The 14,853-nt window shown below is 36.3% G+C and overlaps 1 non-coding gene and 1 pseudogene across 1 annotated transcript; both read right to left on the bottom strand.

The window, feature by feature from the left end:
• Window positions 1–2,479: 2,479 nt before the first annotated feature.
• Window positions 2,480–2,596, bottom strand: LOC112480922 (annotated as a pseudogene).
• A 2,166-nt stretch (window positions 2,597–4,762) lies between these two features.
• Window positions 4,763–4,861, bottom strand: LOC112480669. Its single transcript, XR_003046753.1, has one exon. It is a non-coding gene; the product is annotated as a small nucleolar RNA U13 (small nucleolar RNA).
• Window positions 4,862–14,853: the final 9,992 nt, after the last annotated feature.

Here is a 14,853-nt window from a genome sequence, read left to right as displayed (position 1 = left end):
TTGTTGAAATAATTTTTTAGAGATTGCATGCGTTATGGGTCATCTCTAGAGGTTAGCCAGTGCCCTTGCTGACTAGAATAGGTTTTTACTCTCATAGAAAATTAGATTGAAATTTATGAAAGAGTTATGCCTTGTACCCCAATAGAGAATTTTACTTTCTTTCATTCTGATATTTTTGGTTGCAGTAATAAATGAAGTACAGCCATTGCGTCTTTGCAATCTACAGATAGTTTTTTTTCATTTTACTCTGATGCTTGCCTCCTGAGGACTCTGTTATAAGTTACAGCCCAGAGTTTGCATCTTCAACAAATAAGACAGTTCTAGAGACACCGGAAAACAGCCATTACAGGCATTTCACACTATAGGCATTTCAAAAAACAGACTCTTTCTTGCTCAGGCTTCTGAGTTGATATCATTTAGATAAATTTCAGACCTTAACAATGAACTGAGTCAGAATTTCCAAAACTTTTTTTGTTCTAGAGACTGGTGTCTTTGTGAGAGCAGACTGCTAACCAAGATTCAGCAAAGCAAAAACTAATTATAGAGTTCAGTGATTATGAGTTCAGTGATGGGACAAATATTATTATGGTTATTTGGTTGGAATGTTGTTGATGTTGTGTTATTGTTCTATTTCTTGGATATATGAGGAAGCTCTTTCTCTTCTTAAGCAATCTATAACCCACAACAATTTAGTAGACTGCTTTTATAAGCTGAAATAAAACATTTTATATGGTATTTGATTCTCATTGACTCCTTCAAATTCACAAAATTTTACTAAGTCTTCTTGCTTTTCATGACAATATAGTTATTTTCATGTCAATACAGTTATAGTTATACATTCAATAAGAATCTATCTGCCTTTGTACCAGGATATTACTGGACAAATTGCCTGGAATGTATGAATCGAGAATTATGTTCTTTTAATCAGCTCTGACAGGTAATTTTTATGGAAAATAAAGGTTTACTTTACATATGAAACCAATACCTGTTAAGTCCACCCAGGAAAATTGCCTGCTAGGGTCTTTAGGCTTACAAATGATAAGAAGTTCACTTAGGCAAGCCAAGAAACAGCCAGTTTTGAGGACTGCAAACAAAAGAAGAAATCATCTAATTTATAGGTACTGCAGAAGAAATTTCTTGAAGAGAGGTTTTGCGACTTGATTTCTTTGCCTCAGGGTAGCATAATAGAAGCTTTTGAGGTTCCAATCTGAGATTCCTTATGAGCTCTCCTAGTCAGAAGTTTATTTTGCGGCCTTAATTCTTAATGCTTAAGTTTGAATCTCAAACTCAAGGAAGCTCATGTGGTTGGTTAACACAGTTGCTTATAAGCTTTTCTCTAAAAGCTGGTAGTAAATATTTTAAGTGCTCAGCAGGACCAGGGGCAGGGTAAAGCGAGTGAGGTAGCAGTGCCATACCAAGGCATATTGGAGCCTGAAGCATAAGGAAAAATTAGTAATATTGATCTTGTTTTTGTTTAAAAATTTAACATTTGCACATTTTTAAAAATTTGACATTTTGTATATTTTTAAAAATTTCTTTCGATTTTTAAAAACATTGTCTCAAAGTATTATTCATTCATTATTCATTAGTTAATTTTTTGTTCCCTCTTAAATCTTGTGCCCGAGACAAGTACCTCAGTTGCCTCACCCTGGACCTGGCTTTGTTTCCTGAGTCTTCTGTTCTCTGTGACAACTTCTCAACTATGCCATTGTAGTGATAAAACAGCCACAAACAATATGTAAATGAATGAGCATAGCTCTATTCTGATAAATCTTTAAAAATAGAGACTGAAAATTGATTTTCATTTGTCACCATAAATTATTCATCTTTTGATTTTCTTTTAATCACTTAAAAATGTAAAAACTATTCTTAGCTGCAGGAGGTACACAAACAGGCTTGGGACTAAAATTGACCTATAGGCTGTACTTTGCTGACTTCTCCTCTTGCTTCACCTGTGTAAACAATCAAGCCAAACCTAATAAAACCAAACTTTTGTGTGTGGTTAACGATAACCTTTGAAATTATTATCACAAGGAGAGGAGACTGTCAGAAAAACTTTGTGAGACTTTAAAATGACAAAAGAAAAAATACTATTACTAGGTGTCCTCTGAAATGCTAGGTGTTGTCTAGCCCAATCTTCATCATTATTTGTAACTGTCATTGTCTCTGAGTAGTTTTGCCACTCTGCTACTTATAAATTGCTGGTAATGCAAATGATATTTGCTGGTGAAGATGCAATTGATTATTTCCCTGTGAATTTTTATCTATTTTTCATCTAGTAACGAATTCATTTTAGCACTCCTGATTGCCTCTATTTGTATCTTGTCTGCAGAGCCTCCTTAAACTGGCTTTTTATACTTTTCTAGTTTCCTTAATAATAATTTTTTTTTTTTTTAGGCGAGGCAACCCTTGGTTGACCCAACAGATTGCAAGGACCTTGTCAGCTGACAATCCCTTATTTTTTTATTCTATTTTTTTATGCCTACAGCACCTGGTCTTCCTAGGTGGTCTCCCATCCAACTACTAACCAGGCCCAACTCTTTAGCTTCCGAGATCAGACGAGATCAGGCTTGTTCAGGATAGCATGGCCATAGACTAGGTTCCTTAATAATTAAGTAAAAAAACATTCTTTAACACATGGTTATTTCATTTTTGTATAAGTTTCGTGATTTTGTCTTTTTAAAAAACGTGCCCTTTAACAATGAGTTAGGATAAACATAAGTCATTATAAAAGTCCAGTTCCATACCCAGGGAAAGTGAGGATAGCTCTTGGATTATTCATTAAACATTTGTTGATTTACCAATTGTGTGGCAGGGTGTTAGGGATACAAATAGGAATAAGGAAGACCAGTTCCTTCCTCCTAGAGTTCATGATCTGATCTAGTGAACTTCTTGGTCCTTCCTATTGATTGATTGATTCATTCACTCTCTCACACTACAAATATTTATTGAGAATTACTGTTAGTACTACAGCTTCTGCATGTAGATAAGGTCCTACTGTCATAATTTTTCCCCCTCAAATCTCTCCTTTTATTATCATGATTAATCTTTACTTGGAAAGCAAGCAGTAAAAACTATTCAGACAGCATCATTAGTTTCAGGCAAAAAGAGTGAGGGGACTTCTATACTTTTTTTTTTAATAGTTTGATTCCATTTTTATTTAAAGAAAATTTAAAGAATACAAACACATTTATGAGTAAGCACCAATTATTTGGGACTTCTATAGTTTCAAGTAAAAATAGGCACTGAAAGAGAAGCACCAGTTCCCAGGAAGGCTGACTTGACTATCTCTAGACAGCCCTAAAAGCAGATTAATTTATAACTATAAAGAGAATCATAATTTCTCATCACTAAAAGATTTGTAACAATTTACAAATAAATTTTTAACTATTCATTGTATTGGGAAAACTGCCTATATTATCCAAGGATTGCATATACTTTTTTAATGATGCTGTTATTGCTGAGAATGTTTCCTGAAATTCTTCTCTGGAATGGCCTTCAAATGTAGAAGTACACTATTATGAATACCTCAGTGTATACATTCATACATTTAAGGAGGACTTGGTTTTAGAAAGAGTCAAAAGTATTTTGGAAAAAAATTTGTTCTCATTGTATAGATATGAGGCAAAGATTCAAAAACAATGATTTATATGACCTCTTTTTCACCTTAACTCTCTTCCACAAGCAAAGTAGAAATCATCCAAAAGCCTTTTTAGCATTTGAAAGTATATAAAGTATTAAGTATAGAGTACGAAATGAAATTTCCATTTTAGTCCTTCCGATTTCTGTTCCTCTGCCTCATTTACCAGTGGGTATCACTATTAACAATAGGATGTGTATCAACACCCAATTATTTAGGAGTTTATAAAGATAAATCTATATACACTAATCATACATATGTTTAAAAACCTAGAATCAAGTGATACATATTTACCAATATTTTTCCTTTTACTCAGAACCATTGTGGGCATTTGATACATAATAATGGTGATATTTTAGATCAGAGTGTTAGCACTACACCTAAAAGACATCGTCTGGTAAATATAACTAACTCATGCCCACAGATTTTCACCTAGTTTCAATAATGATCAGCATTTATCATGTCTCCCTCCAAACTTTTTTTGCAGTACCATTTGAAAGTAAATACCATGATATTTCGCCTTAAATAGTTAGTATGCATCTCCTAACAAAAAAGGACAGTCTTCTATATAATCATGATACTGTTTTAAAAACTAAGAAAATTAAAAATAATTGGATACTATAATATCCAGTCCATATTCAAATATCCCCAATTTTACAATGATAATTTTCTTAGTTGTTTTGTTACATTATTTTAAGTCAGGATCCAACTTAGGTTCATATATTTCACTTGGTATTTTTGTTTTTCGGTCTCTTTATTTTTCATAATAAATTTTTGAAGAGTCTAGGTTAGATGTCTTATAAACTATTGTCCTATAGTGCTTTCTTTTAAATTCAGATTTATTGAGATTTATTTTATGCAATATAAAATACATCTTTTTTAGTGAAGTTCTATGATTTTTGACAAATTCATTCAGTCATGTAACCACAATCAAGATATAGAATACTCTTAACTCCCTCAAAAATTCCATTCTGCCTCTTTATAGTAAACCCTGTAATCTTCTGCCAGATCCTGGCAACCCCTGTTCTGTTTTCTCTTCCTACAGTTTTGCCTTTTTGGGAAAGTCATATAAATGAAACCATACAATATGCAGCCTTTTTTCTTCTTTTTTCTTTTCCTTCACATCGGACAGGTAATGTGCTGATGTTGTGACAAGGTTTGCAGAAGGCACATCTCACAAGAGTGTGAACACCCAATTTTCAAGTTTTTGAATTACTATATAGCCTTTTGAGTCTGATATCTTTCACTTAGCATAAAGTGTTAGAGATTTAATCAATGTGTGGATATACTCCAGTTTATCCATTCACCAAGGAAAAATTAATTGTGTGGGGGTTTTGACAATTATGTGTAATGCTGCTATAAATATTTGTATACAGGCTTTTGCGTAAACACGTGTTTGTGTTTCTCTTTGGTAAACACCTAGGATTGAGATTGCTGAATCATACGGTAAACTGTGTGTTTAATTTTATAAGAAACTGGCAGCATGTTTTCCTAGTGGGTGTACCAATTTGCATTTCTGCCATTAGTATATAAGAGTATTAGTTGTCCCACATCCTTTCCAACCTTTAAAATTTTAGCCATTCTAGTAAGTGTGTAATGGTATCTTATGAGTTTAATTTAAATGACCTTAATAAGCAATGATGTTGAGTCTTATGTTTTGGGACAGAAATGGATAGTTTCTGGACTGCCATTAGAAAGACCTTACTCTCAAAGCAATAAAGTTATTTTTCTATTGTCTTTTTGTTTCCTCCTTTCAAGGTTTCTCTTTTAGCTGAGGTTATAAACCAAGCCATGATGCCTGCCTCAGTCTAGTCAGAAGGCTGCCAGAATTTTTCCAATCCTGATATTTTTTACTTGCTTGTGTGTATTAAAATTTCTCTACCAAAGGAAGGGAATGAGTTAAAGTTAGAAGTTGTTCGGTACTTCTTGAAAATTATTTTCAATGGTAGCATACAAAAGAAGCTTTCTCTCTCTGTCTGTCTCTTTCTCTCACCTTCTTTCACACACACACACACATACTTATACACCTCACATAGTCTAAATAAACAGATGGCTTCCCAGAAAATGTATTCCATACCCATGTTTTATTTTAGAAACTATTATTTCCCCATTAACCCACCCTTCAAAGTTTCTATTTAATCATTCTCTAACTTGATCTTAGAGAATATTCCCAAAATGTACCTGAACGGGGTTATTAATTTTCTTCATAGACTATTCTCCAAAACTACATTTATAAGAAGACACTATGAAGCACTTCTCAATATTGTTGAGATGTAGTCTGGAATAGAAAGGCATAGTCAGAACTAAATCATTTTAGGGGTAAGGGAAGGTTGGTTGATAATGAAAGTAGATGAAGCATCATGAAATGGGCAATATAATTTAAAGTAGGTTTTGGGGTTAATTTCCCTTAGAATTAAAGTTCCTTTTGAAACAAATTTTCTGGAAGTTCTTTATAGATTCTTGTCACTTTCCAATGACTGTGTGGTCCACATATTCTTTTAGTAAAGATTCTGATACACTTTAGTTCCCTTAAGACTTCCAAAGTAATTTCCTTCTTTCATTTTTTTGAAATTATAAGAATGTGTAGAATGTTGTTGATAGGGAGAATATTATTTATCCTTTCATGGTTGACATATTAATTTTAGAAATAAAGTTCCTCTAGACCCACAACACATGAAAAGGGTACCTACTTATCACGATCAGCAGTTGATACCTGGCAATAAGTCAGGTGAATACCTTTGATTTGTAGTCCAATAAAGATTCAAATTATTCAAAATATACCTGATTCATTAATGTTTAGGGATGTCAATTTTTTAAAATAAATTTATTTATTTAAATTAGTTTCAAGTATACAGTACATTGGTTAGACATCTATAATGTTCATAAAATGATACCCCCAATTGCTCTCTCCCCCACTTAACCATCATATTAATGCTAACTGCATTCCCTCTGTCATGCTCCCCATACCCAACTATCAACTACTAATTTGTACTTCTTTAACCCTTCACCCCATTCTCCCAGCCTCCCAACCCCCCTCCCCTCTGTCTGTCACCAAATTGTCCACTATATTTGTGAGTCTGTTTTTGATTAGTTCGTTCTTTTTGTTCCTTAGATACCGCATATAAGTGAAATCATATGGTATTTATCTTTCTCTGTCTGACTTATTTCACTCAGCATAATAACCTCTAGGTCCATCCATGTCATTGCAAGGGATGTCAATTTTTATAAATATGAAAGAAAATAGGATGAAATACTATAGTGATTTGTCAGGGAAAACCACTGGCAAAACAATAAGAATTGGGAAGAAGCTCTGACTCCCTGTATTCTTCCCCAAGACACACACACAGACACACACATGCACGCACGCACACACACACTTCCAGAATAAGACTGAAATGAATATATAAGGTAGTGGTGAAAGGAAAAGAATATACAAAGGACAGCATGCTTCCGTAACAGTGGTTCTCAAACCTTTGGAACCAATTACCCTGGAGCGGGCAAAAGACCCTAATATTCATATTGTATTTATTTCCATTTTTCTGGTGGGAGTGAGAGCAGCAACTTAATAAAAAATGTTGCTAGACAACCGAATTTAGAAGAGATTATGTTTACATTTACTTTGAAAATTGGGTTTTAGACAATATAATTTTTAATCCTTGTACCTTTGTCTTAACATATAGTTAGTGGAAATAACAGACACCAAATAGGGTTGCATTTGCATCACTATATATTGTAGGCATAACTCAACAAAGACACAATAAACTAAATTAAAAATGATTAACAAACAGCAATATATCATTAAAAAGCAAGTAAAACAATTGAAACTCAAAGCTACTCAAGATAACACAGCTGATATAATTGATAAAATATCCTTCCAGAATTTGACACTTATGCAGTTAAAGAGAATAGATTTCCAAATCATTTCTTCCATTGCTTTCACAATTAGACTTTTACGTATGACTTTAACTTTCTATTTTTAGAGAGGAAAATAATGTTTTACTATCCCTTTCTATATCCAAGGAGGATTATTCACTCTGAGTCGTGACAAGGAACAATGCCTGATGACTTGACTAAAGAGGCAACAGAAGGCAATAAGTCTCATAATCCAGGGATTAATAACATCAACAGTATCAGACACAGGACCGGAGGAGAGGTGAGAGTTGCCATTCCTGCATCACCACACCTTCCACTCTTCCTCAGTCTGGACCTGTTTCCTCGTGTAACTTAAATGGTTGTTTGAATTCATCCAGATTATGGATCCTGGTTATAATCATTTATTCTCTAGAATGGAGATGAAATCTGTTTTATATAGGGAATGGATTGGGAAGGGGCAGCCTGCTACTAGTAATCATACTGGGGAGTAGAGCAAACTAATTTGGAGCATTAACATTTAGTTGTTACAATGATACTACAAATTGTCAACATGTAGAATCGTGGCTTGCCATTTCTGAGTCACTTAAAGTAATTTAATGATCTGGCCATTCTTTGTTTATTACGAGCCAACATGTAAATATTTTAAAATTATATAATAAGAAACCCGATTGTTATTAAACTTAGGAGGAAAAACAGGAAATTGGTCATGGAGACACGTGCAACTTAATTCTTCTTTCTAAAGACCCTGTTTTACCAGTTGAAAATGAGAAAATATCAGTTATAATATAGGATATAGCTGGGCAAAGAATTGAGGGAATATAAATGGTAAAACATCTTTGTGTTGTATTAATTTCATTTAAGTAGAGAAAAAGATAAATGCACATTTTCAGCACACACACACACAAAAATTAAATAAACACCTACCTTGGCCTCAATTATCTCATTAATTTGTATAAAAGTAGGAGAATAATGAATTTTCTGTTTTAACTCCTTGTTAATTGTTTCCTTTCATGAGCTTGAATTAGTCTTTGGAGAGTTATGGATAATTGATTGTTTTGCTTTCTCCTATTAAATTATATCAGGTCTTTGTTTCACGGGTTGGTGTAGGAATACGTTTTCTCTTCCTGTAAAAAGTTATCACGAATGTAGTAATATAAAACAACACCTATTAATCATTTCATAGTTCTATGTGTCAGAAGTCCTGTCATAGGCTCAACTGGATTCTCTGCTCTGGTCTCACAAAGCTAAAATCAAGGTGTCAGCAGGGGTATGCTCCCTTTTGGAGTTTGGGGTCTTCTTCTAAGCTTATATATTTATTGGCAGAATTCACAATTCCATAGGATTGAGGGGCAGCCCCTTGCTGGCTAACAGCAAGGGGCTACCCCTCAGTTCCTAGAGCCCTACTGTTTTCTGCCTCACAACCCTATTAACAAGGAGTTTGCTTCTTCAAGGCCAAGCAGTAAAGCACCTGCTCCTACTTTGGCTCTCCTTGACTTCTAGACCCTCTTTAAAGAGCTCACCTAATTACATCAGGCCCAACCAGGATAATCTCCCTTTAAAATGCAGCAGATTAGCGACTGACTATAGGTATTGGTGATTCTACAGTAAACAAAGTAGGGCTTAATTCTGATGGAAGTGATAATCAACTAATACTGAAACACCACAACTGAAGACTGTGGTAGCTGCTGTGCAGGAAATGAAGAGGGTGGTTGGTGTGACAGAGTAACTAGGGAAGAGCTCTTCCCTAGTGATATTTGGGCTGAGACCTGGAAGATAACCATGCATTCATTAGTCAAGAGGAGAGCTGAAGGAAGAACAGTCCAAGCAGCAGCTGGACTTTTATATTATGTTTGAAACAAAGTGTTCAAGAATACAGATTGTTCTCCTGAAGGGAATTCTCTAAAAGCTTGTTTTCTTTACTATCTTTGGCTTTGAGTATTTTGGCAAAAACGTAATTCGATAAGGAATTAAATTTATTGAACACTTGGGGTGTTGCATGCTCTCTGGATTCATAACAAGTCCTCTGCCCTCAGAGTGCCCTTCTAGGCTATCCATCGAACCTATCACAATCAGTGGGATCAATGGCATGTTAAATGTGCTTTATTTCTGTCATCGGTCTTATAGGATGTTTTAGCAATTTATAACAACCATCATTACCCAACTGCAAGCATTAAAACCTTTAATATATGTGTCCATTTTTATAGGCAAATGTGAATTTCAAAGTGAGTAAATTGTATGTCAGCAAAGAAGAAAAGGCTTTTCTTTTAAACTGTTTTCGACATTTAAAATTTATATACTGGCTTTCACTGTCAATGTATGTCATACCCCAGGTTTGAATTTTATTGAAATATGACAAGAATTTATATAATAGAATATATTATTTCACCACAATAAGTTATACATTGAAATAAGTCATATGAATGCATACACAAGTCACTATTTGGGGGTTCTTAATTTCCTCCCTATCCATCATCACTTCCTCTCTACCTAATTCGTAAATAAATTACTAAACCCTGAAAACTCCATATAAGTGTTTCTCCATCCCACCCTTACTTCGTTATCCCCGCCTTAATTAAAGCTTTTAAGGCCTCTCCATTGACCCTTTGAACAATATTACTAGTCTTCCTACTAAAAGCCTCTTCCTACTCTAGTCCATCGTCTATACAGTTGCCAGGTTATGTTCCTAAAAACTGAACAAAGTCTTCATTCTCATGAAGCTTACATTCTAGTGAAAGGGACAAAAAAAAAAAAATGATAATGAGGTACAAAGAAAATAAAAACATGGTAAGAGGAAAGAGTAAAGGAGGGACTCATTTTATTTTATTTCAGTCTTATTGAGATATAATTTGCATACAGCACTGCATAAATTTAAGGTATATGGCATAAGGAGGAAGTAATTTTATATAGGGTGGTGACATTTGATTATAGCATATTCAATGCCCTTCAGCCAAAGACCAGCAGGAACCTCCACCCATAGTCAAAAGAAGTTGGGTTTATTAGCACCAAGAGGGACTTTGGAGAGTCTCAGAAAGGTTGTAAAAGACTTATATAGGATTGGCTTGTGTTAGGTGATTTGGGGAAGGTTCAAAGTTTTGCTCTGGATTGTATGCTATCAAGAAGCAGAAGTAATTCTATGACTGGATATTTTAATGTTATCTAGAAGGTAGGAAGAAAGGGGCATAGCCAAAGTTATAATTTGTCAAGAAATAGAAGTCTCTTATATTAGCCAGAAACAGAAGTCACTCATATTAGCCAGAATTAGTCATTTTGGTGGTTTGGAGAATGTTCTTGTATTTGTCATGTTTAGACATGATTATGGAGGGGTCTTATTTTTTGCCGCGTCCTCTTTCTACCCTACTGCGTGACAAGGTCCGGAGATGGGGACAGAGGCTTCAAGGAATGCATCGTCAAGAATGAGGACGTGGCATGTGTTTAGGGATAATTGGTTTCTTAGAAACGATCCTATTAACAGGGGGAATCTGGGTAGCACAAATTCTAGTAAGTGTAAACGCTGTACAAATGGATTTCCTCAAAATTGGCTCTGAGGAAAACATAGTAAATTCCTTGCGTATGGAATCAGCTCTAGTCACCCTGACGTGTCCAGAATGCGTAAACCCTTTATTTGAACAATTATTAAGAGAAATTCCTTTTGACGCGCCTCTTAAAGATGTTATGAATAAATTATAACAAGCTGAATTACTAGAACCAGTTTATACTCCTGTTCCCATGCAGTTAGTAGAAAAATCAGTAAAGGATAAGAAATTTACTCATAAGCCTGTGCCTACTATGGAAGGGCCTCCTTTTGTGGCCTAGTGGATAAATAGAAAACTCTGGTATCCACCTAGCGGGGCTAATAGTATGAAAAGATTACCTGATCTTCCTTTGCCTTATACAGGAGCTTATAATAAAGATAGTATACATATAGTGAATAAAGATGGAATTCATGTGCCTTATAGTAGTTTAAGTTTCATAGAAAGGCTGGCTAGGTCAGGCCCTCCTGGGTGCTTAAAAAACAAAGGAACAGAATCTTAGCTTATGAAAGCAGCTTTGTAAAACTGATTTTTATAAATATTTTCCTCATTACTGTACCAAGGAAACTTTTGAACAGCTATGAGAAAGGTTCAGCTTGAACTTTAGATATAGCATAAATCAAATAGCATTTAAAAGGTTTCTTCAGGCAGAAAGAAGAACAATGTCTGCCCACAAGCCAATGCTTGCTGTTATGAATACCTCTATCTATCACCTTTACTTAAATCAAACTGTATCTAACATAATAGATATAAGAATTAAAAGTTTAGATTGTTCCATCAGGTAGTTCTGTTCTAATGATTGAGAGAAAAATGTACTAGTTAATCATGAATATTAATAATAATATACTCTATAAGATTTTCTGCTTCGCCTAACCACAGAAATTTAACTCCCTGCTACCTTAACCACAAAGTATAATCAAATGCCAAAATAAAAAGTATAAAAGTTGTACTCAAATCACAATAAAACGGAACAGTGTCACACCGCCTCTGAGTTGTGTAGTCGACTGTCTCCCACGCCGACGCCTTGCCCACCTTCGGGGCCCCCTGGATGGCTGGACCGCGGCAATTTTTATCTTGTCTATTAAGGTTACAGAGTGGCTATGTCTGATGTTGATGTTTTGTAAGATTGTTTATGTTCAATAGAACACTCAGACCTAGCTGAGAATACCAGTGACACCAAGGCCTAGGTAATAGTTCCAGGCCAGATTCTAGCTGTTCAGGCTGTTTTCCTTTTTCTAACGAAGCCATCAAGTGCTATAATTATCTCTAAATAGCAATTTATAACTTACTCATAATTCTGTTTCCTGAATATTTAGAATATTATCAGAGTTATTACTTCGGGTTATGAATTCTAATACTCATAACAGCTCTGGTGATGGTAGTAGTAGCTTACTTTATTATTACTAAAATATATAAGATCCTCTGCTACATGCTGTGGTAAAGAGAAAAACAGCCACCTCCTTGTGGCTGAAAGAATCTGGAATTCTAAGTTAAGAACTAGTGCTGTGAGTTTTGGAAACCACTTCAAAAGTCTCAGTCACTTGCCTCATCTCTGAAACAAGAAGTTAGATTTACATGTAGTTCTGATAGGCTTGCATAGTGTCAGGCTGTCTCTGCAGTAATTGCATGGGTTGCTTGTTAAAATCAGGTAGAGATGCTAGGGCTCCGACATCAGAGTCTGATTCAGCTTAAGTTTTTGAGATTCATCCATGACGTTTTCTTTCTTCTTTTTCTCAATTGCTGAGCAGTATTCCACTGAATGAATATACCAGTTTATTTATGCATTCTCTACTAATGGACATCTGGGCTCTTTGTAGATTTTGGTGATCACAAATAAAGCTGCTATAAATATTTTTGTGCAAGTCTTTTTGTGCATAAATGCTTTCATTTTTCTTAGATAAATACCTATGTTGAATTGCTAGGTCATAGTTTTTAATTTATATGAAACTAATGAGTCCATGATTTTACAAAAAGTAATAAAAAAGCTTAGTACGCCTTCTCCTTTTGTTCAAAGTGTGGCCTGGTAGAGATGGCAAAGAATGTGTTACAAGGCCTCGGGCAATCTCCTTTACTCCTAACCTCCTGTCTGTAGGAATGCAGCTCTGGGGCCATGAAAGATCTCTTTACAGCAGGGGTCCCCAACCTCCAGGCCACAACTGGGTAGCGGTCTGGTCCATGGCCTGTTAGGAATCCAGCCACACGGCAGGAAACTGAGCAAAGCTTCATCTATTTTTGCAGCAGCTCCCCAGCCCTAGTATCACTGCTTCAGCTCTACCTCAGATCATCAGGCATTAGATTCTCATAGGAGCCTCGATCCCTGGTGCCAAAAGGTAGGGGACAGCTGCTCTACAGCCAGAGGGATGAAAGCTACGTGGATAATATCTGTAGGTAAATGTAGTTTCTTTCGGTAGTGTACTTTATAGATGATAAAGGTACATAAAATCTTTTGGTAAATCTTTGCCTCTAGGTTTCTTGGAATTCCATCTCACTGTGATTAAGCTCAGAAAGGGAGATCTCTGAATGTTGGCAGACCTAAAATAAAAGTCATTCTTGGCAAAGGGGTCAGTATCACCTAAGGTTTGGTGGTATGTTTGAGTGAAGGCTGGGTGAGGTTGGCCACTGTGATGGGAAAGTCACACAGGCTCCAATAATGATCTCTAAGCTGATGGGCCTTGAATCTTGCAATATCGCTTCCTCAGTTCTCTCAAGTTATCCTTAGTAGCTTTTTAAACACGTGCAACTTTCCTTCCACCCTTCAGCAGGTAACCAGGCTCCACTTAAAGGAAAACAGAGACAATTTGAAAGAAACTTTCACTTTCTTGCCAGAAACACCCATTTATTTGTATCCATTTCCATCAGCTCTTTCCTTATTTCTTCCCATCACAGCAGACAGAATCCCTCCTAAGGTACTTGCCATTTCATCTTCTCCAGGGCCTTGTTGTTTTATCTCTTATCATCTTATCTCCTCCTTTATAATGGATCATTTCCCATTGCTAAGCCTCTTCTAATTTCTCTCTTGTGAAAGCTAACCTCTCAACACTAGGTACTGCTCTAGTTATTGCTTTATCTCTCTGGTATCGTTAGTGTCAAACCTTCTAAAGAGTTGTCTGCAAAGCCTATTTTCTTTCTCATCTAGGTCATCAGATCTGTCTAGAACCATTTCATATACAGTAGGCACTGTGCAATCATTCAAAAAATATATGATGGATAAGTTGACTCCAAGGGTGCAGACTTTATACAGTCATCCATAGCTTATAGCCTGGGATGTTGGTTGACTCACTGGGTAGAGTAACTATCTGGTGTGTATAGGTAATTTGATATGCTTTCATTCTGAAATAAAGTTATGGTTTAGTCAGTAGTCTGCCACAAAGTATGAAAACAAGTAGAGAAACACAGCAGTGCAGCACTACTAATTAACCCCTCCGTAACACCACCACCAGTGTGCACCACCCGAGGGCCACGCCTGTGCCACTCCACGGGGAAGTTAGCCTGGTAGCCAGGGCGGCCTTCCGGCGGAACCCTGTTTACGGCTAAGTAGCCATGGTCTCCCAGTCCGGGGCGGGGGGCTGAGGTGAGGGGAAGAGCCCAGCGGCTCCCGGCCAATGGCAGTTCTTGAACTTACACCTACAGACGTCAGCGCGGCTGTGCAAACGGATGTCACACAGCTGGCTCGGAAGCGTCTCCTCCCGCCCCAGAAAAGGGGCGTGGACCCAGCTGCCGCCGCGAAACCTTGGGCGACAGGAGGGGCGCGCGCCGCCACCCCAGGGTCCCGCGCCCTCGCCTGCCCGCTTCTCATCAGTCCCTGCCTAG

Source organism: Pteropus alecto, unplaced genomic scaffold (assembly GCF_000325575.1).
Source record: "Pteropus alecto unplaced genomic scaffold, ASM32557v1 scaffold20, whole genome shotgun sequence".
NCBI lineage: Eukaryota > Metazoa > Chordata > Mammalia > Chiroptera > Pteropodidae > Pteropus > Pteropus alecto.
This window is presented reverse-complemented; position numbering and strand designations above follow the sequence as displayed.